Genomic DNA, 27,454 nt, shown 5'->3' with positions numbered 1-27,454 from the left:
TGTTCCTGACCTTAGCGGAAAAGCTTTCAGTTTTTCTCCATTGAGAATGATATTTGCGGTGGGTTTTTCATAGATGGCTTTGATGATATTGAGGTATGTGCCCTCTATCCCTAGACTTTGAAGAGTTTTGATCAGGAAGGGATGCTGTACTTTGTCAAATGCTTTTTCAGCATCTATTGAGAGTATCATATGGTTCTTGTTCTTTCTTTTATTGATGTGTTGTATCACATTGACTGATTTGCGGATGTTGAACCAACCTTGCAGCCCTGGAATAGTTCCTTATATTTTAGAACTAGTGATCTTATACTTGTATTTTTTAAAATAAACTTTTAATTTTAGAACAGCTTTAGATTTGCAGAACAATTGTGAAGATAGTAAAGAAAGTTCTCATATTACCCTTATCCTTCCTACCCCATTTCCCTTGTTATTAACATTTTACATTAGTATGGTATATTTGTCACAATTAATGAACCAACAGGGATACCTTGTTATTAACTAAAGCCCCTATTTTATTCAGATATGCTTAGTTATTTTTTCTAATGTTCTTTTTCTATTTCCAGATACCATCCAGGATACCACATTACATTTAATTGCCATGTCTCTTTAAGCTCCTCTGTGCTATGAAAGTTTCTTAGACATTCCTAGTTTTTGATGACCTTGACAATTTTGAGGAGTACTGTTTAGATATTTTGTAGAATGCCCCTCAGTTGAGCTTTGTCTCTTTATTTCATGATTAGATGGAGTTAATGCTATTTGGGAAGATGATAGCAGGGATAAAATACCATTTTTCCAAGTTTTTATTTAAATCCCTGTTAGTCAACAGAGTGTAGTATTAGTTTCAGGTGTAAAGTTTAGTGATTCATCACTCACATACAACACTTGGGGCTCATCACAATAGGTACCTTCCTTAATTCCCATCTCTATTTCACCCAACCTCCCAACCACCTCCCTGAGGTAACCATCAGCTTGTTCTCCATAGTTAATAAAGTGCCATTTTCATTGGATCATTTCACAAGTACATTCCAGCAACAGTACTTGTTATTAGTAATCACCTTAATCACTTGGCTATGGTAGTATTGTAGTTCTTCACTATCAAGTTACTCTCCCCTTACCACTCCCATTTTCCATACTACTGTACTAGGAAAGAAAGTTACTGTGTGCAGCCCAAACATTCAAGGAGTTGGGGAGTTATGCTCCACCTCTTTTGAGGGTACAGCATCTATGTAGATTATTTGTAATTCTGCAAGAGGCATTTGACTCTTTCCTTCCTTTATTCCTTTATTTATTCATACTCCTGTCATTGTGCTTTTTAAATTTTTTTTTTTTTAAGTACTTCTTTACAGGTACTACAAGATGTTCCAGACTCATCTGGTATATTTCTTGCTCCAGTCCTAGAATCAGCCACTTCTTTAAGGGACCCTGGTTTCTTTTACAGGACAATAATATTAGAAAATAACATGGGGACATTAGGTATGCTGTTGCTATGGGATTAGCTGAGAGCAGTATGAAAAATGTGTGTATATAGGTATATGAAGAATTTTTTCTATATATAACCCTTTATATCTATATTATACGACACCCAAGTTCTACTGATGTTTCCAATTCTAGTCCATTAGCACATGGCTCATTCTGTTTCCTTCTCTTATTTATTTGTAATCTCCCACTCCAACAATGAGAAACCTGGCTCCCACCAACGCCATACATTTTTTAAAAAATTTACCATTATATATTGTGGCATCAAAATTGTTAACATGTACTTACCCCAGGAGAGAGAACATTACCAGCACGACTTCAGTACTTGTTTTGTTTTGCCTTTAGTCTTAGTAGAATCTACCATTTCCAGTTACTTAGGTCAGGACCTTTGCCCTGTTTCCTTCTGTAGTTTCAGATATTTGTAATATGATTAGATTGTTTTGTTACATTCACTATTCCATCCTAAATTCTCTGACCTCCTAAATAATGTTTTTAAAATTTGTGTACATTGAGGTTCATTCTCTGCTATAAAAGGCTATGTGTTTTTACAAATTCATAGTATCATGTGTCCTCCATTATAGTAACATATAGAATAGTTTTAATGCCCTCAAATAGCCCTGGTGCTTATTCAACCCTTATTAACTCTTTCCCCCTCCATAACTACTGATCTTTTTACAATCTCACTAGTTTTTTATTTTAGAGTATGACAGAATTGGAATGTATTTGGATACCTTACACAGCCCTTTCAGACTGATTTCTTTTATTTAACAATAGGTAGTTAAGACTGATACATGTAGTTTTATAGTTATAGTTTTATAGATAATATCTCTTTAAAATAATTTAATATTTCATTATATGGACACATTATAGTTCACTTATCCATGTACTTACTAGAGAATTTATTGGTGACTTCCAGTTTTTGGTAATTATGAATACAGCTGTATAAACATTAAGGTGCATGTTTTATATGAATATAAGTTTACATTTTGGTAAATACCTAGGAATATAGTTATTGGATCATATGGTAAAACAAGATTTAGTTTTGTAAGAAGTTACCAGAATGTCTTCTAAACTAGCTGTAACCTCTACTGAATGAGAACTTGTGTTGCTTTGTATCCTTGTCAGCAAGTGATATTGTCAATGTTTTGAATTTTTTTTAATGTTAATAGCAGCTTTATTCATAACTGTCCAAATGTGGAAGCACCTGAGATGTCCTTCAATAGTTACAAAGATACATAAAATGGGGTACAGTCAGGCAATGTAATGTTACTCAGTGATAAAAAGAAATGAGCTATGAAGCTATGAGGAGACATAGTGAGGCAACTTAAATGCAATATTACTAACTGAAAGAAGCTACATAAAAACGTTACACACCGTATGATTCCAATTCGTTCATCCAGAGAAGATGAAACTATGGAGATGGGAGAAAGATCAGTGGATTGCCAATGGTTAGGGCGAAGAAAGGAAGGAACCTAGGTGTTTGTCATCCTAGAATTCACATGCTGACTTCTCTGAGAACTCTGAGATCCCATGAGATATGGGTTCCTTTGAAAAGAATAGCTGTGACAGTAATGTCTTTGGCCCGATTTCATCATTTTTGAGCTGCCCCTCACACTCAGCTCATTTTTTGGATTTTAACCATTCTGATAGGTATGCAGAGGCATCTCATTTTTGTGTTAATTTGCAATTCACTAATGATAAAGGATGTTGAGTATATTTCATACACTTATTTGCCATCTTTGGTGAGGTGTCTTTTCAAAATTGCCCATTTTTTAGCTTGTCTGATTGTACTAGTTAGAATTTCAAGTACACTGATGACTAGAAGTGGTGAAATGGGGCATTCTCATCTTATTCAGGATCTAAGGGAGGAAAAAAATCCATTTTCTTTCCAGTAAGTATGCTGTTAGTAGTAGATATTTTGTTGAGGTTGTTTATCAGTTTGAGGAATTTCCCTTCTATTTCTAGTTTTCTGCTTGTCATGATTTTGCAAATATCACCATTCTATAATTTGTCTTTACATTTTGTTCTATCACTTTTCATATACATTTTATACTTGTTTCCCAACATTTTCATATATGAAGTCTCAGATAAACCATGAGCTTCTTTGTATCACTTGCTTCTTCCATTCTTTCTTTCTTTTTCTCTCTAATATGTAAGACTTTGACGTGGTCAAACTTATAGACTTAGAATTTTTCTGGACTCAATTTCTAGGGATTACTACTTCCTAATTTTTTAAACTTGGAAAAGTTCTTTTACCTCTCTAAGCTTCAATTTCCTTTTATGAAAATGTTGGTGTATTATTCCTTCCTCATATCTGTAAGCGTGGAACAAGTGGTTGCCACTATCTTTTTCTTTTATGGAAAAATTTACTCTATTTTTTCATTCTGGAAAACATTAGCATCACACTCTCCAGCTGTGTGACATATCTGAGGAACAAAAATGACTAGAATATAGTTCCATTTATACAGCTGCTTTCCTCTATGAGCAGAGAAATAGCTTGGTCATATTTTTGGTTCAGCCATGTTATATCACTGTATAAATAAGTAATCTCTTTTTAATTATTAACCTTGACCTGGATAATAACAGTGGTGTTAATTTTTGTTCCAGGGAAACTTGATGGAGACAAACTTTCACACACATGAATAAAATGTTGTGGTTATAACCTGGAAGGTTGAATACCTAAATGCTTTACAGCAATTATAAATCAACACAAGGAATATTATTAAGTTACTAGTATATAAAATTCTTAGTATACTAGTAGTTCATGATGGCATTCAAGTAGGATTTATATGTCCTATACACAGAGTTGGTACGGGTCAGAAGTCGATGACTTCTGTCCTTTGTCATAGTAGTTATTTTCTATATCTCAAGATTTACATCACAAATTAGCCCAACGACTTGGCTAAAATAGCTAAAGTTCTGCTGAGAAGAGGATTTAACTGGGCATGTGCTCTTGGAATTTCTGAATTTGAAGAAGTATGGTTATTGAAAGCATACCAAATGTTTGAAAAGTAGTATTTGCCAACCATATGAAAGCAGCATTAGTTGTGGACTAGAAGCTGAGCTGTTGGTATGATAGGAGCCCACTGTTTCCCTTGCTTTAAATTGCTTATCCTTTTTTTTGATTTTTCCAGATACAAAAGAGTAATCATATTTTTCATTATTTAGCTCACAGAATGTTATAACAGAATAGGATAATGTGGGCCTATGATTCTTCATTTGTTTTGCATTACTTACAGGCTGAAATCCAAATTCCTTAGCAATATCATAGTGGTTGAAAACATAGGTTTTGGAATGAGAAAGAGGTTGTGAGCCCAGATTCTGACTTTGCCACATATGGCCATGTTCATGGGCAGTTTACTTGAACATTCTAAACTTTAGTTTCCTCATCTGTGAAATGCAGATAATAATAGTCCCTTCCTCTTAAAGGATGGAATGAGAATTAAACTGGGTCATGTATGCAGAGTACAAGTGCAGGGTTTGCTGCATTTTATGTGTTTAGTACACAGTAGCTGCTGGTATCCATATTACCATGGCATATAAGGCCTTTGCTAGCTGGTCTTTTCAACTTCATCTGCCATCCTTAACCTCCTAAATTCACCCCATTTATCCTGAATACACTCCTCTATTACAACATATCTTCCTGATTTTTCTCCACTGTGTCTTTTTGATGTAAGAAATGTTAGCCTATTCATAGGTGTCTTCTATAGTCCCATAGGTGGGACTATATAGCCAGTTGACTCAAGAAAGTTATGTAGAATTAAACCAATATTGGGATAACCAGAGCCATGTGGGGGCAGGCTGCAGAGGGAAGTCCCAAGACAAAGGGAGTATGGCCTCCACTGCCAGGCTTGTCAGCCTCACCAGCCTTGTCCTCCTCACTTGCCTTGCTTGCCTGGCCACAGCCGCCCGGGGGACATTGAATTTGTCAGATATCTCCCTCAGCTGACTCTGCCTGGAGAAAGGACCACCATTTGGCTTGGTGGCTGTCCCAACAAAAAATCCTGGAAGCAGGATGAACCTCATGACCTGAAAATATGCCATTCCAGGCAAGGAAGAGACACCATGGGAAAGAGACTTGTTTAGACTGTGGATGCTTTTCAGGGACCACTATCCATCCTCACCCCCAAAATGCCAATTTTAGCCACTACTGTTTCACCCAAATATGTACCCATTGGGCACAGTGGGCCTGTCCATCCTTGAGGAGGAAAGGGACTGGAGGCCAGCCATCACAATTAAGCAGATCTTGTTAGGAATACAGAAACTTTTAAATTAACCAAATATCCAGGACTCAGCCTAAACAGAGGCTCACACAATTTACGGCCAAAACAAAGTGGGCCACAAGAAGAGGGTTTGAGCACAAGCCAAGAAATTCACACCTTTATACGCAGTCACCATGTGCCACCATTAGAGGAAAGGGATTGGTTTGGCAAGAACTTGTTAACAGCATTTTTGCAAATCAAACATTGCCATGTATAATTACTAGTCACGTGGGGAGAGTTAGGCGGGTAACCTTTTCCATCTCTGCCACTGGGATGCAGCTTCCACTACCGGGTGGCCCGGTTTCTCATACAGGGTCTCTTCCTTCAGTCTTGTGTATTTTTGATTGTTATGCAAAACTTGCTTTTATTTTAATATTCATGTCAGTATTTCAACTGCTATAAAATTATGAATTTCATACTTTGATGAGCCCTGAGGAATTTGTTTCCTTTCCTTGCAGATATAGGCATGCTTCACACAGTTTAGGGAGAACTATTCTGAGCCTCCAGCCAGCCTCCCTCCTGCCTTTTGCCTCTTTCTTCTCAGAACTTTGAATTATGTTGCTTTTGAGCCTCAGATCCAAAGTCCAACAGTATCTCCTTGCCGCATCGCTTCCTTTGGGTTTATATGGCATTTTGTCTGTGTTGCCCTTTAGAGTAAATGAACAATTTTTATATAAAAAAAACTAATACTGAGATAATCATAAATATATAAGAATCATCAGATAAGTATATATTCAGTATATTAAATATGAAATAAATGAAAATCCCTGTGTATATAAGAGACCTTGAACCAGTGGTCATTGGTTTGGTCTCTTGAAGTTAAAATAAATCAGTAGAATTTATAATAAAAATTTGAATTTCTGGCTGCTCTTTTTTTTTTTTAAGATTTTATTTATTTATTTGACAGAGAGAGATCACAGTAGGCAATAGGTAGTAGGCACAGTAGGCCGAGAGGCAGGCAGAGAGAGGGGAAGCCCGACGCGGGACTCAATCCCAGGACCCTGAGATCATGACCTGAGCTGAAGGCAGCGGCTTAACCCACTGAGCCACCCAGGCACCCCTCTGGCTGCTCTTAAAAAGGTTGAAGATCTAGCAACTGAATCTCCATTGCTGCATAGAAATGGTTAAGATTCTTCAATTAGACCCACTCTCCATTCCAATAATATAGACACATCACAATAGCGTCTATGTGGCCACCAGTATAGAGTTCATCTTTTTCTCCAGAAAAGGCGATTTGATTAATGTGAAACAGGAAGAGTACTGCTCTTTATCCATTCCCAGGTAGAGTATAAACTGATTTACCTGAAGAAGCAATAGCAGCTATCCAACCTGCAACCCAGACTGCCTAACCAGATGTTCTTAAAAATGTTTGATCTTGCCAAAGCTTGCATCTCTACAGCTATGGATAGTCTTGTTGATTTTGATATTGTTGATTTATTCTGTGCCCTCCTGAGAGGCCAAGCAGTTTGTGCAGATGAATTCTAGTTATTAAAGGAGGCAGTGGCTTGTATTAGATGAGTTCTGTTCTCTTACAGCCCGTGACCTGGGTGCATGTGGTTTTGGTCACATTAGGCAGGGCCAGGGGGCCGTGTGTACTCATGTTAGAAGGCTGTGTAAGAGAGTAATTGCCACGGGCATCAGGGCAATTTGTAAGCTGAGTTGCTTTTTTTTTTTTTAAAGATTTTATTTATTTATTTAACAGACAGAGATCACAAGTAGGCAGAGAGGCAGGTAGAGAGAGAGGAGGAAGTAGGCTCCCCGCTGAGCAGAGAGCCTGATGTGGGGCTCGATCCCAGGACCCTGGGATCTCGACCCGAGCAGAAGGCAGACGCTTAACGACTTAGCCACCCAGGCACCCCAAAGCTAAGTTATTTTTTGGAGGGGGTGTACATTCAAAATTTAACCACTTGAATAATTAAATGTTTGTCCCCTCTGTGACTACAGGTACATCTCATAAATTCCCATGTTTAGAAGAATACTCACAAAGAACAAAGGGAAATGATTTAGCAATAATCTAGTTAATTTGGTCAATGTAAACACCCCAATTGGCTATATCATATTATGTTTTGAAACTTGAATTGTGCACGTCATTGTTTACACTGACTAAATTGAGCATAAAATTGCCAGATCAGTTTACTCCATGTTTTACAGATACAGCATAAAAGCCAGATTAAGCAAAGAGATAGTATTTTTCTCTGAGCGGACTGTGGGAATTTGAGTTTCTTAACAGATTTCAAAAACTGTGATTGTTAAATTATCCTAGGATGGCACTTCCTGTTTTTACTTGTCATTGAATTTATTTTCTTCTCCTGAAGCCCAAAGCGAGCTTTCGACTGCATATCCTTTAATGCATTGACATGGGAAGAGATGTGGTAGAGTTGCAGCCAGGAAAAGATTAAAAATTTACTCAAGAAAATTTTGTATCATTCAGTTCAAGTACAGGAGCAAACATGACTTGTCTGAAATTTGGCAACCTCTCATTCCTCTTTCAAAATGAAGCACATCGAAACACCTTCATGAGGCTTGTACTAATTGGCTCTTGCTGCTTGCTGGTTACTGTATTATTACCTACTCCAATCCAATCAGACATCCAAAAGGAGATCTATTTCTAAGAGACATTGTGATTCATTTGAATTAAGTAGAGACCCTGAAGTTTGACACTCTGGTGCCACTGAGTCACTTGGGAATATCAGTCAACATTACAGAGTCTGAATTTCCATAAAAAATAGAATGTGATTTGCCCCATGTGCAAATAAAGATATCATCATGATTTAAAGGTAAATTGCTGTAAATGAAAATAATGCAATTCAATGCATACCAAAGGAAATAATTGGATGTATAGATAGGTAATATGTGTAAGAGAATAACAGAGTGACTTCATTTTCATCCTTGTACTCCAAGGGTAGGTAGAGTGCCTAGCCCCAGCTACCTGCTCAATGCATGACTACTGAATGGATGAATCTGTCCATCAACAGTGGTGCTTTGGCAGCCTCTTACTCTAACAAGGTTAAGTTACTTCAGTTCTATAGACCTCAGAGTTTTTCTATCTGTGAAATGATTTGGACTAGCTAGTAAGAAACATTTTCTTGCAGGTCCACAATTTTTTTTAAAGGTTTTATTTATTTGAGAGAGAGAAAGAATGAGAGAGAACAAGAGAGGGGAGAGGTCAGAAGGAGAAGCAGACTCCCTGCTGAGCAGGGAACCCGATGTGGGACTCAATCCCGAGACTCTAGGATCAGGACCTGAGCTGAACTGAAGGCAGTTGCCTAACCAACTGAGCCACCCAGGTGCCCGCAGGCCCACAATTTGACTTTTTGATTTTATGTATTGTGAAATGTGGCAAATATATATAACCTAAAGTGTTTGTAGACCTTGGTTTGGATACTGTCAGAAAACAGAACGATTTTGAGTTTGACTTATCGAAAGATTATTTTTAAATTTTTGCTTATTGGTGAATTGAAACTCATTTGTATTTCTGAAGGTATTAGGAAAATATTAGGTGAGCAAGCATATTGGGGGCTGTTTACTTATATACATATACTTGATAGGATGACCTTTGAGGATTAGAGTAAGAAAATAAACAATAACTTAAATAATTTGCTTATATAAAATTAAATAGTGAAAAGAAGTTAGAACAAAACTTACAGGTATTTTACTAGCCAGCAAACATCAACCATGACTGTTAGCACATGACTATCGCCCTATGTGAAAATTTGTCCCTTCTAGTGGAAATTTTAATGTTTGAATGTCAGCATCAGGAATTTCGTGTATTAGAAGTTTCTGGGTAGAGAGAGGCTTCTTTACATATAGAATTGACTTCCTCTTAATTGCAGGTAACTCCTCTTATTATGACATGATTACCAATTCCTTTCTCTTAAAGATGTGAGGGACTGGCCAGAAGGGGTATGAGAACTTCTCTTTCTTTCAGTCCTTTTAAGGTGCTGTAAACCTTGTTGCTCCTCTGCCTGGGCCTGACTTGTCTTGAGGAGCTCAAAGCTGCAGGGCCTGTTTGGCTACTGCTCTTTACGTGTGCTGACCAAGGTTTATATTCCAGTTGCTTATGTATTAGAACTCTGAAGTTGAGAAACACCTTTGAAAAATTCAGTGGTGTCTGCTCCTGGAGGGATTTATATGTGAAATGTCTTCCTAGCACTCCTTCCTCTCACTTTGTTCTTTTTTGCTTCTTCCTTTGCCGTGACTCTCATTCATTCATTCATTCACAAACACATACTGGACATTTTCTATATGTCAAACATCGTGTGGGATCATGAGGATAGAGAACCAAAAATAGGCTGCTTACTGTCTAAGGGCTTACTGCCCAGCATCATTTTTTGGGTGCAATTTCTTTGCAAGATTGGTCCTTTGTTACTTACAGCTTCTGGGAATGTACTTATACTTTAAATGGTTAGTTTTTGACTCTAAGCTTTAAATCATTCATTCCTAAATTCTGCTAGGTATCTATAAAAGTCAACCAGTTGATCCTGTTTTTAGCCATCAGTTAGTAGATATGAACGCTTAATATTAGTTTTCCTTCATTTTGCAAGTGTCTCTTTCAACAAGAAATTCAAAACTAGGATTTTTGTAGCTTCAACTTTCTGGTAACCAGGTTCTAATCTTATTTGATTACTACATTTGGGGTGAATGTGGAAAGGAAAATTTTTATTTGGGTTACAAAGTCTGACTTCTCCCCCGACTAAACTTTATTGAAATCCTCTGATGAGGCTATAAGCCTACGGCTTCTATTTCCTTTTCTTTCTTCTTGATAGTTGAGGCTATGGGAGACAAAAGACCAGATTTCCATTTGAAACCTCTTGGGTAGTTAGTAGAGAAATTATTGATAGCTTTCAGAATTGAGGATGAGGAGACTACTTATGGCTATTATTGGAGCTAAGCGAAAAGAGAAGGAAATATTAGGAAAATGGCATTATGGGGAGCCAAGGAGTTGGTTTGTTCAAGACAGAATTTTGGTTAAACAGATCCTGTTGAAATTTGACTCTGATAGTACTTTTCAAAAACATTGAAACTGAACGTTTTGATTCTTTATTGCTACATAACTTTCCTCTTCCCCCAAATTTGGTGGATTAAAACAACATTGATTTTATCATATCTCCTCATTCTCTGGGCTAATTAGGTTCAGCTGAGTCCTTCTGATTCACATGAGGTCACTTGGGGATGTAGCCATCTTGGCACCTACCTGGTCCTGAGCATCAAGATGGCATACTTTGGTAGTGGACCATTGATGCTGACCATCCTCAGTGAACTCAGCAGGGACTGTCTGCTAGGTGTCTTGATTCCTCAAGACCTCCTATGCTTCTTCCTATGGCTGCTTAAGCTTCCCTGTAGCATGGCTGTTAGGTTTCAAGAGGCAGGAAGTGGAAGCTGCCAGTCCTCTTAAAGCCCAGCCTGAAAGTTGCACAGCTTCACTTCCCTTGCATTCTATTGGTCAGAGCAGTCACAAGCCCAACTTATATTCAAGGGGGGGTGAGGAAATAAGACCACTTCTCAGTGGAGGCTGTGACAAAGATTTTACAGTTATCTTTAATCTATGATAGTAAATCTGTTTATTAGCTAATCAATATAAAAGCTGATGCTTGAAAAAAAGAGAGGCATAAAAAGCCTAGGAAATTCAGCATTAGGTCTCCTGAATGCATATTCTATAAAGGGGAAAATTAGCTGCGTGATGATCACATTCAAGTGGACTCAGGGGAAGGTTACCTTTGGCCATTGGTTGTCAAACTTAAGTGTTCATTGGAATTATTGGAGGGTGTGTTAAAACCAGATTGCTGGGCTGCACTCCTGGAGGCTCTGATTAAGTGGGGGAGGGTCTGGAAATTAGAATTTCTAAGAAACTCCCAGACGATACTGATGCTAATGGTCTTGGGAACCACACTTTGAGAACCACTGCCTTTGACTGTGCAGGGCCAGAAAGAGCAAGAAGAAAAAGAAAAAAGAAGGAAATCTATTGTTTTTCCTCTAGTGGTGTTTTTCAAAGCCTGGTGTCAGTAGTATAAATTTAAGTTTCAGGACATCATGAACATGTTAACATAGGGCATTTATGTTTGTCAGGGTTATTGATCCTAGAGCCACAACATCAACCCCTGAAATCCCCTTACCTTAACATAACAAAAGTTTATTCTTATTTATGTAAAGCTCAATATGAGTCAGTAACATTCCTCTGTAGGTGCTACAGTATTTGGAACATGTGGTGCTCATTGTTGCTGAGGCAGGGAAGGGAAAAGAGAAATAAACAAGGCACACCAGCTCTTAACTTCCCCAGCCTAGAAGTGACACATGTTACCTCTTCTCACAGTCCGTTGGTCTGAACGTGCACCCATTGGTGCGTGACCTCAACCTAAGTGAAAAGGAAGCTGGGAAATGTAGGAGGACAGGGATAGTAACCCCTAACTATCTCTGCTATAGCATCTAACTAACTTCAGTGTCCCATATTCTTTGATTAGGTCGAACAGGAAGTAGAAAGAATCCTGTGAGTCCTCAAACCCATATATATACCTCTGCTTGTAATTATTCAAATGTTGTTATTACTTTCAAAATATTTTCTTCTCTGAGTAGTTTTTTGTTTGTTTGTTTTCATCCTAATTTTCTGGGTGGCATTAAACAGAGTACCTAATAACATTGGTATCTCAAAAGAAAAATCTGTTGTGAAAACTTTTTTGTCTGTTACAAATAATTGGGTAAACCCTTGTTATCAAGCGATTTTGGTCGTTCTGTTAAGGATTAATTAAATAACTGAGTGCCTAGGAAGCTCAGTTGGTTACGCATCTACATTTGGCTCCGGTCGTCATCCCAGGGTCCTGGGATGGCTCTCAGGATTGATCCTGGGATTGATCTCCATATCAGGCTCCCCACTTGACAGAGAGCCTGCTTCTCCCTCTCCCTCCACCTGCCGTTCCCCCTGCTTGTGCTCTCTTTCTCTGTCAAATAAATTAATTAAATATTTTTTAAAAAAGGATTAGTTAAATAAGATACTATCTCTTTTCCTTTGCTGATTTTGTCAAGCACAGAAGGTAATTGTTAAAGTGATTATTTATGCTGCTGGAGACTAGACAGATTTTGTCCATTGGCAATGAGGTAGTATCAGGACTTTGAGCATTTTTGAAAATAAAGGAATGAAATTTGTTTTTATCTCATCCATGTAAGATCCACTGTTAGCTAAGTGGTAGATAGAGAACATGGTACAGAATATTGTCAGTGCGAAACAAAGCACAATTTAGATTTAATTTATTCACTATATTCTCTTGTACTACTGTTGCCTACTTTTGGCTGGAATTTTTTTTTTTTTTTTTTTTTTTTTTTGTGCTTCCACAAAAATTGATACTGGTGAACAGGATTCCCAGGCACATAATGACTCTTTGGTCATGGGAAAGCAATTCCTATTTTCCTCTGCTGATGGAAAGACCTTATTTGGCAGATAAAACCTTTGGAATATGCTTTATGTTCAGTCTAAGTAGCTTTGAGGCAAATTTTCATTTCAATTTTGTTTCTTAAATTCTACAGGCTTAATTAACATCTCTGATATTGTGAAACAATATGATGATGAGGTGGTTCTTTGTAGAAACATGTTAGACTGGTAGCACTCTCCTGTCTTAGTTTGGCAAACTAAAATTCTATATGTCACAGTTATTAGAAAGCATCTGAGTTATATATATACTGATGCCTTCATTATAGGATCCCCCCCCCACCACCACAAGCACATACACATAATTATTTAGTAGCTACTAGACGAGCAGCTTCCTTAAATTAACAAGTGACAGATCAGCATTACTCTTCCCACTGAACAGATGAAGAAACTGAGACAATCTTGTGACTAGTCCAAAGCATCCTGGTGAGTCAGGGTCAGAGTTAGGACTCAGCTTTAGTTTAAATGCTCAAGCCAAAGCAACTTGTGTAACTCTGAAGTTAAATTTCTGGAACCAAAGATACCATCTTATTTTAATATTTGCTAGCACAACAGCATGAGGTACAGTTACATTGGAGACTATTTAAATTATCTGATCCATTTCAGAAGTGTAGCTGCAATCTCCTACTCTACCTGGCATGAGTGAAGAAGGGCTTGGTTATTATACACAGAAGGCTACATAATGTATTGGAAAGGGCAGGGCACTACAGTGGGAAGAAACAAGTTCCATTGAAAGCTGTGTGACCTTGGTCATATCACTTAACCTCTCAAGAACCTCAGAGTCTTCACTTGTAAAATATGAGGCATCAACATAGATGTTTCCTAAGGTCTAAACTTCTAGTGCAGAATTTTGTCACTGTTATATTTGTGTTAGCTTCCTAATCTTCCTTAGGTGAGTCTTAATTTAACCAAAATTCCCATTGTTTTGAAGATTTCTTTTTAAATGCAATTTCTATGTGAGACAGTTTCTTCGGGTTCTGACTTGGCATCTGGAATCTTCTGTCTGTCGTTAGCTCTGGTGAAAAGCTCAGAAGGGAATTGCAGAGGGAAGCTTGACTGAGAGGAGGCTGAGTGTGCAAAGCAGGCACAAACTTGTAAGGCCAGGCTCTCTTTTCTCCCCAACCCTGCTTTCCATTCTTCCCAGAGCTGGAGGCCAAACTCTAAACCACCTCCTCCTACCTACTGATGGATAGAAGAAATCATTGCGTGGGGAGGTGTTGGCTAGGCTATTTTGGTAGAATCCTTGTATACACTCTCATCCGCATGCACTTGGTTGGCTTACCATGGAATGAATCTTAGGGAATTTGCTTTTTCAGCTTCTTCGTCACCTCCCACCCTTTTGCCAAGTGACAAGAAGAGCCTGGTATCAGCCTCCATAAAATATAGTGGTGCCTCCCTATTTTTCCATCTGCCCTTGTAGAAGAGAGCTTGGTAAACCTCATCAAGGTCAGAGTCTGGGGGGGTGGGTCGGAGTCCCTTTGAAGCATTTTCTCTGCAGAGTTCGGGCTTATTTCTGAATATCACTGACCCAGAGGCCAGTTTCACATCCTGCAGAAAAGCTCTGGAAGAATGTGTCAGCAGAACTGGCATTGCATGTCTAGACAAAGAATTGATATTAGCATCATCAGCCGGCATCCAATCTGTTAACTCTTGTGTAAGCATTTGTTGTCTGTGCCTCAGGCACTTTTTGGCTTAAAATGAAAACTGTAGTCTAAGATTAAGACTAAGGTCTTTCAGGAGGTTCTTTTAAGGTAGGGAATCACAAGATCAAATATTTTATTTCAAGATCAAATATTTTACTGATTAATATGAAAGTCTCTTTAACTTTTTTGATTTTTCAGTAAAATGATATTTGTATCATTACCATCTTCATTTTATTCTATATTCATTATTTCAAGAAACATGTATTAAGCACCCACCCGGAAGCTACACAAGGCATGCTGCTAGACTGTGCTGATACATCGATGAATAAAACAGCTAAGGTTCCTCCCTCTCTGGAGTTTATAGCTTAATGGGGGAGACTGACCACAAACAAGAGAAACAGGATATTTCTGTCTCAGTTTCGGCTGAGGCACCAAAGAACAAAGCAGTAGGTGTTAAGTTCCTTGGCTTTTTAAATTGAAGTGCTAGACTACCTCTTCGGGATTTGCAAACAGGGTACCTCAGAACTGGTTTTGCTAGCCTGAACCCATCATCCACCTTCAGGGCATTGAAGAGAAGGCTGGGTGTACTTGGAGTTTCAAGTACTGATTGGGTTTCTTTGAGGAGAGTTGTCACTGTGCTTTATAGTTCTCTTCACTTCAGGAAGGAGCCCTGTATGCCCCTCACTCAGACCTAGTTGGGCTGAGGCTTCTAGGGAACCACTCAGAGAGAGCACTATTTTGTGTTTCCTGGATTTGGGGGGACTTCAGGACTGATATCTGAGGCATTTTAAGGCAGAGGCTAGTGAGTAGGGGTAGCAGTGGGCTATGATAGGGCAGCAGAGACGAGATGGATGCACTGGGATTGGCCAGCACTTTTAAAGTTCACTGATAAGAAGTGACTCAGAAAAGAGCGGCCTGGGTCATGTTGAACATAACTTGACAAGGAGGACCATAGGATTGAGGTGATTCTGGAAAAAAGACATGACTGCAATGGAACAGCTAAATGAGAATGAGGGAGAAATTTTTAAGGGACCAACCAGAAGGAGCCTTGCTTAATGAGGCAGCTGTGGGTAAGACATCTACTATGATGAGAGTCTCTGAAAATCCCAGAAACAGCAGGTTCTGGAAGCTTGGGTCTGCCAAGTGCAGAGGCACCAACCCCAGATTACAGCCGTATCTGACAAATTAGATCTGTCTTCCCCTCCTCTCCTCCATCCCCTGCCCTAATCTGGGAGGGCCTGAGATGGGAAGAAGTGAAGTGAGAAAGCTGACTAGGCTGCCTCCCCTGATAAGCTTCTCAGACTAAAGCAGATCTAAGCTGGCAGAGGGGAGATATTGTGGATTATTTCAAGTCTGGAGTCTTGATCACCCAAGAAAATCACCCAAGAAAAGGGACTATTTGTTTATGACTGGGAAGTGACAAGGATTTGTTTTGGGATTGGTGGGATATTTTCATGTAGTGCCAGGGAAGAACAGACGAAGTTGAGCAGATCTAAAGGAGCAGAAGTGGAAGAGGATAAATCGCTTTCGGTTCACGCCATACTGCTTCAGGTTCCTTTAACCTGGTTATGCTAGTAAATGAAAAAAATACAGAATTATGAAACTGTGTTCTTAAAGGATAATGGGGGGAGGTGGAAGTTGTAGAGATCCTATTTAGATAGCTCAACAAGGATGACCGTTCAGGAAAGGAGAATTAATGAATGAGAAAGAGTCAGTTGTGCTGTTTGGTAGGAGCTGGGGAAGGAGATGCCTGAAAACTCCAGGCAGAGGGAACTGCGTGTGTAGGGTTTATGTAGAATCCTGTGATCAGGATCCAGGAAACATTTAGATGGCTTCAGTCAAAGGTGGTGTCGTTCTTTGTGCAGGGCACTGAGTAAAATGTCAGGTCTACAAACAGAATAAATGCCTCCTTCACTGAGGGTTAAGTCTTAATTGATCAACATTGAGGGAAAAAAAAAAAAAAAACTTTGATAAAAGGTAGGCTCTAAAGGCCTAAAGGCAGTAAAGACTGGAGAAACTTCCATACTCAGCCTTCAAGCTCTTGAGGGTCCTAGATAACGTTCTCCTTTTCTGAGACTTTGCAAGACAAGCAGCCTCTTTTAGCATTCTGGTGACCTTTTGTAGAGTGTAGGGACAGCTGAGTAAAGAAACACAGAGCTCTCCTGACAGTCCCAGGAGGGAGGGAAAGCCTTTTAACTTGTTCTAGGGCTTTGTTTATGTGTAAGGCTCAGAAAAGACTGTTTGTTGTAAGCAAGCCATCCAAAATAATAGAGGTAAGATGTCAACAAGTCAGTAGGGGCAGATATGCCTCCTCAGTTGGACACAATGATTGGAAATGTTATTTGCCTTTACTGGCATAAATTTGTTCACTCAGGATATAAAAAGAGCAGAAAGAGGAACTGGTGGCCTAGGGAAGGTCTGGGGAGAGTCTCTGCAGGAATGCAAGCTCAACCATTTAAAGCTTAGATCCCAGGCAGATAGCGACCCAGTGAGTGCCTATGCTGGTGGCACTTTCCCAGTCTTGCTGGCCTCCCAGCTGGCACTTAGTCTCTATCAGGAGATGGGAGTATTTCTGGGAAGGGAGCAGTGTACCTGTGCTTGTCGGGACTCCCAGAAATGAAGACTGACAGCCCTTGCTTTCAAGAAGCTATCTGGTTGGGAGACAGAATCTACATTGCCAACACATCTGGTAGACACAAGTACAGAGCCAACCCAAGGAGGTGAAGAGAGAATATTTCCCCTTTGAATACTGGGAAAGGACAGTAAATGCTTCCTGTGAATACTGGGAAAGGACAGTGCAATCTAAATTGCCAGAGTTTTCCATGTCTCTAGCTTTTAATGATATCTCTTCACCATCCACATAACACACACTCAGCGGAGAAACTGGCGAGTGCAAAAAAATCTGTGTAAAATCAGCTGTTTTCATATTAAAAGACTATTTTGTAGAGAAGGGACTTCTGAATTTGGAAGGAAAGTGTTTGTGCTGTCTCTTCCCTTTCCCATTGGTAGGGAGAAATAATTTGCTCCCATTAGAACCTGTGCCCCTTAGACAGAAGCCAGTCCCCACGCAGGCTGTCAGGGTACACAGAAAGTTGTTGATGAAGGTATTTAAAGATCAAAGTTCTGTGATTTAGAGATCTAGAATTTCATTTTTTTTTCTTAGAAATTTGAATTACCAGAGTGTCTTGTAACTAGTCTGTCTTTCTAGTATTATATATAAATATTAGACCTTAAGACATGCTTTTTTGATACTCCTTGATACTTGAAACATAAGTACAATGTGTTTCAGAAATCAGTTAAGTTGATATCATGGTCCTTCGGTATATTTTTTCCTTGGCAACACAGTAGAGTAGCAAGAACATGAACATTTGAGTCAGGAACATGTGAGTTTAAAAACCAGCCTAACAGCCCTTAGATCTGGAGTTTGGAGCCAGCCCTAGATTCCCATTTTGAAGGCTTCACTCTGACCTGATGGTCATAGCCCTCCTTCCTAGAGAGACAAATCTGAGTGGCCAAGAACACCTGCTCACCTAAAACCTCTGTGCCTGTGCTCTAGAACTGCGGATTCCTTGCCCAGGCAACTGGGAACACAATTCCAGGGATTGCTGGGCCTGATACCAGCTGGCTGGGCAATCAAACCTTTCCTGGAATGGACCCTGACGGGTGGGGGCAGAGTGGGAAGAAAGAGAGGATGGAGCAGTGGGCTGGGGAACTTTCGTCTGTACTCTTACACTGAGTCCCGAAAATGTCAGGGGAGGGTTCCTTATATCTGACCCTTGGTCATATAACTTGCAAACAATTTGACCTTTCTGAGCTCATTTTAGCCCTTCAAAAATTTGTGTAAGAATTCATATCTTATACCCTGGGGATAAAAATATATGTTTATAAAAAATAAAAAATTAAAAAAAAAAGAATTCACATCTTATAGATTTTAAGGGTATAATTAGATTATTATATAAATATAATTGTATGAAATAAAGTAAACATAATTTCTTATCACTAATTTAAATCTTTGACTAGAGATTCAGACTAACCTGAAAATGTTTGCTAAAGCCACAACACAACTGAAATGCATTACTAATTCCATTATTAGCGCTAATAGTATTTCAGTATGTGGTCTCTTATCTGAAAACTTTGACCCAGATGTTTCTAGAATTAAGAACTTTTTTGGATTTTAGAGGTATATACATAAATCATATATTACATTACACCTGGAATATTTGAGGCAGGGGCACACTATTGAATTCATTACTATTTTGCTATCAATACCTGTCGAGTAAATACGTATGATAAGTAAAGAACATGCATAGTCCCATGTTAATCCAGGCTATTTTAAAAAATAAATTTCTGTATTTTAGAATAGTTTTAAATTTACAGAAAGATTGCAAACATAGTACAGAGTTCCCCTGTAGCCAGTTTTCCATATTGTTATCATCTTACCTTGCTCTGGCCCATTTGTCAATTCCTAATAACATAGTTTTATTGTTACTAATATTATTATATATTATCATTAACTGAAGTTCATAATTTATTCAAATTTTCTTAAATTTTTGTGGTGAATAATCATTTTATTTTTATTAACATATAGTGTATTATTTGCCCCAAGGGTACAGGTCTGCGAATCATCAGGCTTACACATTTCACAGCACTCACCATAGCACATATACTCCCCAGTGTCCATGACCCAATCACCCTATCCCCAACCCCCAAGCCCCCAGCAACCCTCAGTTTGTTTTGTGAGATTAAGAGTCTCTTATGATTTGTCTCCCTCCTGATCCCATCTTGTTTCATTTTTTCCTTCCTTATCCCCCACAACCCCCTGCCCTGCCTCTCAAATTTCTCATATCAGAGAGATCATGTGATATTTGTCTTTCTCTAATTGACTGATTTTGCTCACCATAATACCCTCTAGTTCCATCCACATTGTTGCAAATGGGTTTTTGATGGCTGCATAGTATTCCATATATATATATATATATATCACATCTTCTTTATCCATTCATCTGTTGATGGGCATCTAGGTTCTTTCCATAGTCTGGCTATTGTGGACATTGCTGCTATAAACATTCGGGTGCATGTGCCCCTTCGGATCACTACATTTGTATCTTTAGGGTAAATACCCAGTAGTGCAATTGCTGGGTCATAGGGTAGTTCTATTTTCAACTTTTTGAAGAACCTCCATACTGTTTTCCAGAGTGGTTGCATCAGCTTGCATTCCCACCAACAGTGAAGGAGGGTTCCTCTTTCTCTGCATTCTCACCAACATCTGTTAATTACTGGTTAATTTTAGCCATTCTGACTGGTGTGAGGTGGTATCTCACTGTGGTTTTGATTTGTATTTCCCTGATGCCGAGTGATGTGGAGCACTTTTTCATGTGCAGATTTTTAAAATTTTTACCTAATGTCCTCTTTCTGTTCCTGGATTCCATCAAGGCCATTCCGTTGCATTTAACCGTTACTTATGTCTTCATTAGCTCTTGCTGGCTGTGATAGTTTCTCAGACTTTCCTTGTTTTTCATAGCCTTATGGTTTGAGGAGTACTGCTCAGGTATTTTGTAGACTGCATTTCATTTGGGATTGTCTGACTCTTGAAGATGAGACTGCGGCTATGGATTTTGGGGAGAAAGACCACAGAAATAGAGTGCCATTCTTATCACATCTGAAGGGTACATACTATTAACATAACTTATTGCTGTTAATGTTGACCTTCTTCACCTGGCTCTTGTAGTGTTTGTTAGATTTCCCAGTATAAAGTTACACTTTTTCTTCCCTTTTCATTCTGTACTTTCTGAAAGAAAGTTACTATGCATGACCCACAGTTAAGAAATGGGGAATTATGCTCTTCTCCCACAGGGGTAGAGTATCTAAATTATTTATAATTCCTCCACATGGGAGAGTGAACTCTTCTCCCCCATAGGTCAGATTTTGCTGCCAAATAGGTTAAAGAATTTTTTAGTTTTCTTTTAAATTATAAGTGTTGTGGATAAGGGATTATGGACCAGAACCAACGTTATATCTAAATTTAATGGCTTATAACATGCTTCTACCCGTTATATCTCCCTGGTGACAGAAGAGACTGGATGATGTCACCTTAAAAGAAAGAATGATTGGAACTAGTAAGAAGGGATAAGAGTAGCCTGTTTCCCAAAGCCATGGATAGTCCCTGCCCATCACACATGATTGTACAGTTTTTTTTTTAAGATTTTTATTTATTTATTTGAGAGAGAGACAGTGAGAAAGAACATGAGCGGGGATAAGGTCAGAGAGAGAAGCAGACTCCCCGTGGAGCTGGGAGCCCTAAGCGGGACTTGATCCCGGGACTCCGGGATCATGACCTGAGCTGAAGGCAGTCGTCCAACCAACTGAGCCACTCAGGCATCCCTGATTGTACAGTTTTAATCAAGAAGTACATTTGGTTGTTTCCATACCTTCATAACAAATTCAACTTGAAGGGAAATAATGGAAAATATGGTGATGACCAAGTCAAGAGTATAAGTTTTTATTTTTATTTTTTTTTTAAAGATTTTATTTATTTGACAGAGATCACAAGTAGACAGAGAGGCAGGCAGAGAGAGAGAGAGGGAAGCAGGCTCCCCGCTGAGCAGAGAGCCCGATGCGGGCCTCGATCCCAGGACCCTGAGATCATGACCTGAGCCGAAGGCAGCGGCTTAACCCACTGAGCCACCCAGGCGACCAAGAGTATAAGTTTTTAAAAAAAAAGACCAATTTTCCTTTTCATATATTTGTTAGACCCCTTTTAACATGAATTTTCATAGAAACTCTTGATGTGGGATTATTCAGGGATGGAAGTGCTTATAGAAGGAAATGTAGGTGACTCTTGCCTTTGGCATGCCGGGTCACTTCTCACAGTCATTGAAGGACCCGCTCTACTCTCCTACATCCCCACCTTCCTATTAAATGCCCCATTCTAGCCCCTGGGCAGCTTTCCATATCACACAGTCTCAAGTTGCATTCCCTTTCTCTTCAACTCTTCTCTCCCATCTTCGCTTTCCCCTGGAAAAACCCTTTTAGGAATTTTATTGTTCACAACTAAGTCCTCTGTGTTCTCTGTATGGCTTCAGAAACTTCTACTCAGTATTATTCAGAATACCTGACAATCTATTATGTAAAGTTGCAGCTGGGCCATGTGCAAGGCACTACTCCTTTGAGTAGAGGGTCCAAAGGGAAAGAAATTACTGAAGGATGTGTGAGGAGCTATAGAATGGCTGAGAGAAGCAGCTATTTATCAACCTGAAGAGGTTTTTTGACACTTTTATATACAGGGAAAATGAATCCTATTAAATATTTTTTGTATCATATAAGTCATTAGAGCCTTCCAGAAATAAGCCCTAGCCCCCACTTACTGATTACTAACATAGTGCTTATATACTCTCAGGGTTAACTTTCCAACTTGTGGAATTGCTCATTGAAGCTCCAAGAAGTCATCCACTGAGTTAGGGCAACCATGTGACCAAATACCGACATGTTGCTGTTCAAATTTACCCCTAAAACCTAATAGCCTATGTCACTATGTTCTTAGGGCTAACTCGAAAGATGATATGAGCCCTGTGCAGCATCATATTTGTTAAAAATACCTGACAGGAATGTATCTATAGTGAATCTTTTCCTACTACGACCTTCAAAGGAACACAGGTCAGGGAATTTCTTTTCTATTGAATTCACTTGATCTCTCTCCAGCCTAGGTTTCATTGCCCAAAATCATGTTCATTTATTTAGCATACTATCTCTTCCACTTAATTTAGAGAAATGTGTGGATGTCTTGAAAATGGTACAAACTTCTGAAGAAAAAAAAGTTACAATGTATCTTCTTCAATTTCATTCATGCTCATGGATTGGGAGAATAAACATTGTTAAAGTGTCTATACTGCCTAGAGCAATCTATACTTTCAATGCCATTCTGATCGAAATTCCACCGGCATTTTTCAAAGAGCTGGAACAAATAATCCTAAAATTTGTATGGAACCAGAAGAGACCCCGAATTGCTAAGGAACTGTTGGAAAAGAAAAACAAAACTGGGAGCATCATGTTGCCTGATTTTAAGCTTTACTACAAGGCTGTGATCACCAAGACAGCATGGTACTGGCACAAAAACAGACACATAGACCAGTGGAACAGAGTAGAAAGTGCAGATATGGACCCTCAACTTTATGGTCAAATAATCTTTGACAAAGCGGGAAAAAAATATACAGTGAAAAAAAGACAGTCTCTCTTTTTTTTTTTTTTTTAGATTTTTTTAAAATTTACTACTTATTTGACAGATAGAGATCACAAATAGGCAGAGAGGCAGGCAGAGAGAGAAGGAGGGAAGCAGGCTCCCTGGTGAGCAGAGAACCCATTGTGGGGCTTGATCCCAGGGCTCTGGGATCATGACCTGAGCCGAAGGCAGAGGCTTTAACCCACTGAGCCACCCAGGTCCCCCAAGACAGTCTCTTCAATAAATGGTGCTGGGAAAATTGGATACCTATGTGTAGAAGAATGAAACTCAACCATTTTCTTAAACCATACACAAAAATAAACTTGAAATGGATAAAAGACCTCAACGTGAGGCAGGAATCCATCAGAATCCTAAAGGAGAACATAGGCAGTAACCACTTTGACATCAACCACAGCAACTTCTTTCAAGATATGTCTCCAAAGGCAAAGGAAACAAAAGCAAAATGAACTTTTGGGACTTCAACAAGATCAAACACTTCTGCACAGCAAAGGAAAGAGTCAACAAAACAAAGAGGCAACCCACGGAATGGGAGAAGATATTCACAAATGACAGTATAGACAAAGGGTTGATATCCAAGATCTATAAAGAACTCCTAAAACTCAAAACACACAAAACAGATAATCGTGTCAAAAAATGGACAGAAGACATGAACAGACATCTCTCCAAAGAATATGTACAATGGCTAACAGACATTTGTTCATCATTACTAGCCATCAGGGAGATTCAAATCAAAACCACATTGAGATACCACTTTACACCAGTTAGAATGTCCAAAATGAAAAAAAACAGTAAACAACATGTGTTGGAGAGGATGTGGAGAAAGAGAAACCCCTCTTACATTGCTGGTGGGAATGCAAGTTGGTGTAGCCACTTTGGAAACCAGTGTGGAGATTCCTTAAGAAATTAAAAATAGGGCTTCCCTATGACCCTGCAATTGCACTACTGGGTATTTGCCCCAAAGATACAGATGTAGTGAAAAGAGGGCCATCTGTACCCCAATGTTCATAGCAGCAATGGCCACAGTTGCCAAACTGTGGAAAGAACCAAGATGCCCTTCAATGGACGAATGGATAAAGAAGATATGGTCCATATATACAATGGAGTATTATGTCTCCATCAGAAAGGATGAATCCCCAACTTTTGTATCAACATGGACAGAACTGGAAGAGATTATGCTGAGTGAAATAAGTCAAGTGGAGAGAGTCAATTATCATGTGAGTTTGCTTATTTGTGGAACATAAAAAATAACATGGAGGATATGGGGGAGATAGAAAGGAGAAATGAGTTGGGGGAAACCAGAGGGGGAGATGAACCATGAGAGACTGTGGACTCTGAGAAACAAACTGATGGTTTTGGAGGGGAGGAGGGTGGAGTGTTGGATGAGCCTGGTGGTGGGTTAATTATGGAGGGCACGTATTGCATGGAGCAGTGGGTGTGGTGCATAGCAATGAATTCTGAAACACTGAAAAGAAAAAAAAACGTGTAATTTGGATGATGAATAATCTTCAAATAACTCTCTGAATTTGAGCTCCAATTAGGGAGAAATAATTAAGCATGTTGGCATTGAAGAAATACAGTATTTTCAACCATTCTCGAAGTCCAAAAATTAAACATAATGATGGACTAGATAAAGAAGCTTATTATTCACCATCTCATTATGCTACTTGATGAATTGACTGGAATTTCTCAGAGACCTTCTTTTCAAGGCCACCCCCTCTCCCCCCACTTTGGGGCAGGGCATAATCCCCTCAAACTTGGTTTCTGTGGTTATTTTTAAACTGCAGGTCACTGGCTTGATTGCCTATAGCGAAGGCCTCTAAATATTTTTTTTGTTGTTAAAGCTCCTCTAGCCTTAAAATTATTTGAATATTTTAAGTCTTAATACATTTTATGCATTTGCTACCAAAATAATGTCTTCTAAAACTGCTTACTCAGTTCCTTGGGAAATTATTTATGTAGTGCCTTGTGAAAAATCTTCTATTGTATCTTGAATTGTTTTTTATTGTTTTATAATTTTAATTTTTTTTTAAAAGATTTTATTTATTTATTTGACAGAGAGGGAGAGAGAGGGAGAGTACAAGCAAAGGGGAGGGCAGAAGGAGAGAGAGAAGCAGGCTCCCTGCTGAGCAGGTTGCCCAATGCAGAACTTGATTCCAGGACCCTCCAGAATCATGACCTGAGTCAAGGGCAGTCGCTTAACCAACTGAGCCACCAGGCACCCAAGTTGTTTTTTAAATAGTGATTTTGTTGGGATGCCTGGGTGGCTCAGTGGTTAAACATCTGCCTTCGGCTTAGGTCATGTGCGATCCCAGAGTTCTGGAATCAAGTCCCACACTGGGCTCCCTGCTTAGTGGGGATCCTGCTCTCCCTCTGCCTGCAGCTCTCCCTGCTTCTGTTCTCTCTCTCTGACAAATAAATACATCAAATCTTTTATAAACAAACAAACAAATAAATATTTTGTAAAAATGAGTGAGTTTTAAAAGTGAGTTTTTAAAATAGTGATTTAGATTATCATTGGTTTATATATATTTATTTTGTCCTCTGAATAGATGTAAAAAAACTAATAAGGCAAAAAAGTAAAACACATTATTCTCTACTTAGAACATTTTGTTTAACTGTTTCTTGGATCAGAAAGACCTAGAACCTTTCTGGTTTTGACCTATCTGTGTGATCAGCAGCAAGCCACTTAACCACTACAGGTTCTGATTATCTCATCTATAAAGGAAGGGCTTGGACTGGATGATTTCTAAGATTGCTCCAGCTTTATAATTTGGATGACAGGATTTGATTTGGCAAATCTCCCAGAAGAATATTTTTTGAGTTTGAGACGGCTGTCCTAATTTGACCATGGATATTATGAATTTGGAAAAAAACCTCTTTTAGAGCACTCTCCAAAGACAAAAGCCTACTCACTGGCTCTAGAGGCTTGGTGCCCTAACCATCTTTCTGTTACACTGTTCAGAGAGCAGGTCGGGAATGCCACAGGGATGCCACACTCACAGGAATCATGAAACTGCCAGCAAAAACACTGTTGATAAAGAGAACTTTAGCTGAGAGCTGAGTTCAATAATTTGTTTAAAATTTTATTTTTTTTCAGTGTTCCAAAATTCATTGTTTATGCACCACACCCAGTGCTCCATGCAATATGTGCCCTCCGAGTTCAATAATTTTAGTCCAACATGCCAGCAGTTGGCCTTCTTACTTTTCTTGGTTGCATTATGTTCACATTCTTTATTTTCTGAGCCCCTGTGTGCTAGCCATGGTGTTTAGAGAAATAGATGCATTAAAAACAAAAACAGAAAAACAAAATGTCGTATCCTGTAAACATAACATAGGCTGATTATTTTAAATGTTTTTTTTTTTACTCAAGCAGGTGGATTTAGGGCATGACGGTAATAATAAACGCTCATCTAAAGAACAGATTTTGATCAAGGAAGTTTCCAATTGGTTCCATGTATAATCTTTACTCTGTTGGTTTTCCCAGGGCAAAGAACTGCACAAAAGAAACAAACCACAGCTCTAGAAACATAACACCAGTGGAAAAAAAGAAAAAAGAAAAAAAACGAAAACCAAACAAAATCTCACGACAAAAAGTGGCCTAACAATGCATACTAGAACTTAAATAAGATGTTACCACATCTCTGCAGCCACCCATATCCAGTGTGTATCCTGGAAAGACATATGACTAACCAAAGAGAGGAGAGACCATGAAAAGAGTCAGTCATGGATTTTTAATTTGTAAGTACTCACTGATCCACGGAAGACTTACAGCAAATTTTATTTCAATGCCTTTTATTGTTTTTTATCATACAATCTGTTCCCGTCAGCAACAGCCTTTGATTGCTTCTTTTGCCAATCTGAAATGCTAGGAGGATCCCTGTTTAACCAGTTTTTAATAACTGTATTTCTGTGCCACCTTCACCATCATTTCATTTGCTTTCAGGACCAGAGGTCTTTACTCACATTATACTTAAGGATCTATTATAGTATGATTAAGGGGGGTGGGAAGTAATTAAACAGGAAATGAAAAATCAAGAATTTTATGTTTCTGTCCTGGGTAAGGACCATAAATTACAGTTCTGCTGCCGTGGCCCACTCTCCCCGAGGGTTACTGTTATGAGAACACTGATGAAAGCACATTTGACATTTTGTGTAAAAGATGCTTTATATTTGTTATATGAATGTGTAGTAAGCATTGACATCTAATATGTAAGCAGAAGTAGATGTTGTAGTTAATGGCAAGAGGAGATTTCCTATGAAAAATTGATAAATGTGTATTTCACGTAAATGTCAGCACAACTTTAAGTACATAGTGATGCCTTAGTGAGGAGAATGTAGAATAAATGCCAGTTGCTTCAATATGTGTGTTGAAAATTAGGTTAATTACCCTGATTATATGATTAATGCTTAATATGATTTAGTA

The 27,454-nt window shown here is 38.8% G+C and overlaps 1 long non-coding RNA gene across 1 annotated transcript in view; it reads left to right on the top strand.

Moving 5' to 3' along the window:
- The window catches only part of LOC309861210, a 309,191-nt gene that overhangs the window by 190,478 nt on the left and 91,259 nt on the right, over window positions 1–27,454 (top strand). Inside the window, exon 6 of the long non-coding RNA XR_014309815.1 lies at window positions 26,516–26,769. This is a non-coding gene — a long non-coding RNA (uncharacterized lncRNA). The remainder of the gene's footprint in view (window positions 1–26,515; window positions 26,770–27,454) is intronic.

This window comes from Mustela nivalis (assembly GCF_964662115.1).
Source record: "Mustela nivalis genome assembly, chromosome: 3".
Taxonomy (NCBI): domain Eukaryota; kingdom Metazoa; phylum Chordata; class Mammalia; order Carnivora; family Mustelidae; genus Mustela; species Mustela nivalis.
Note: the sequence above shows the minus strand (reverse complement) of the source record. Positions and strands in the feature narration are given on the sequence as shown.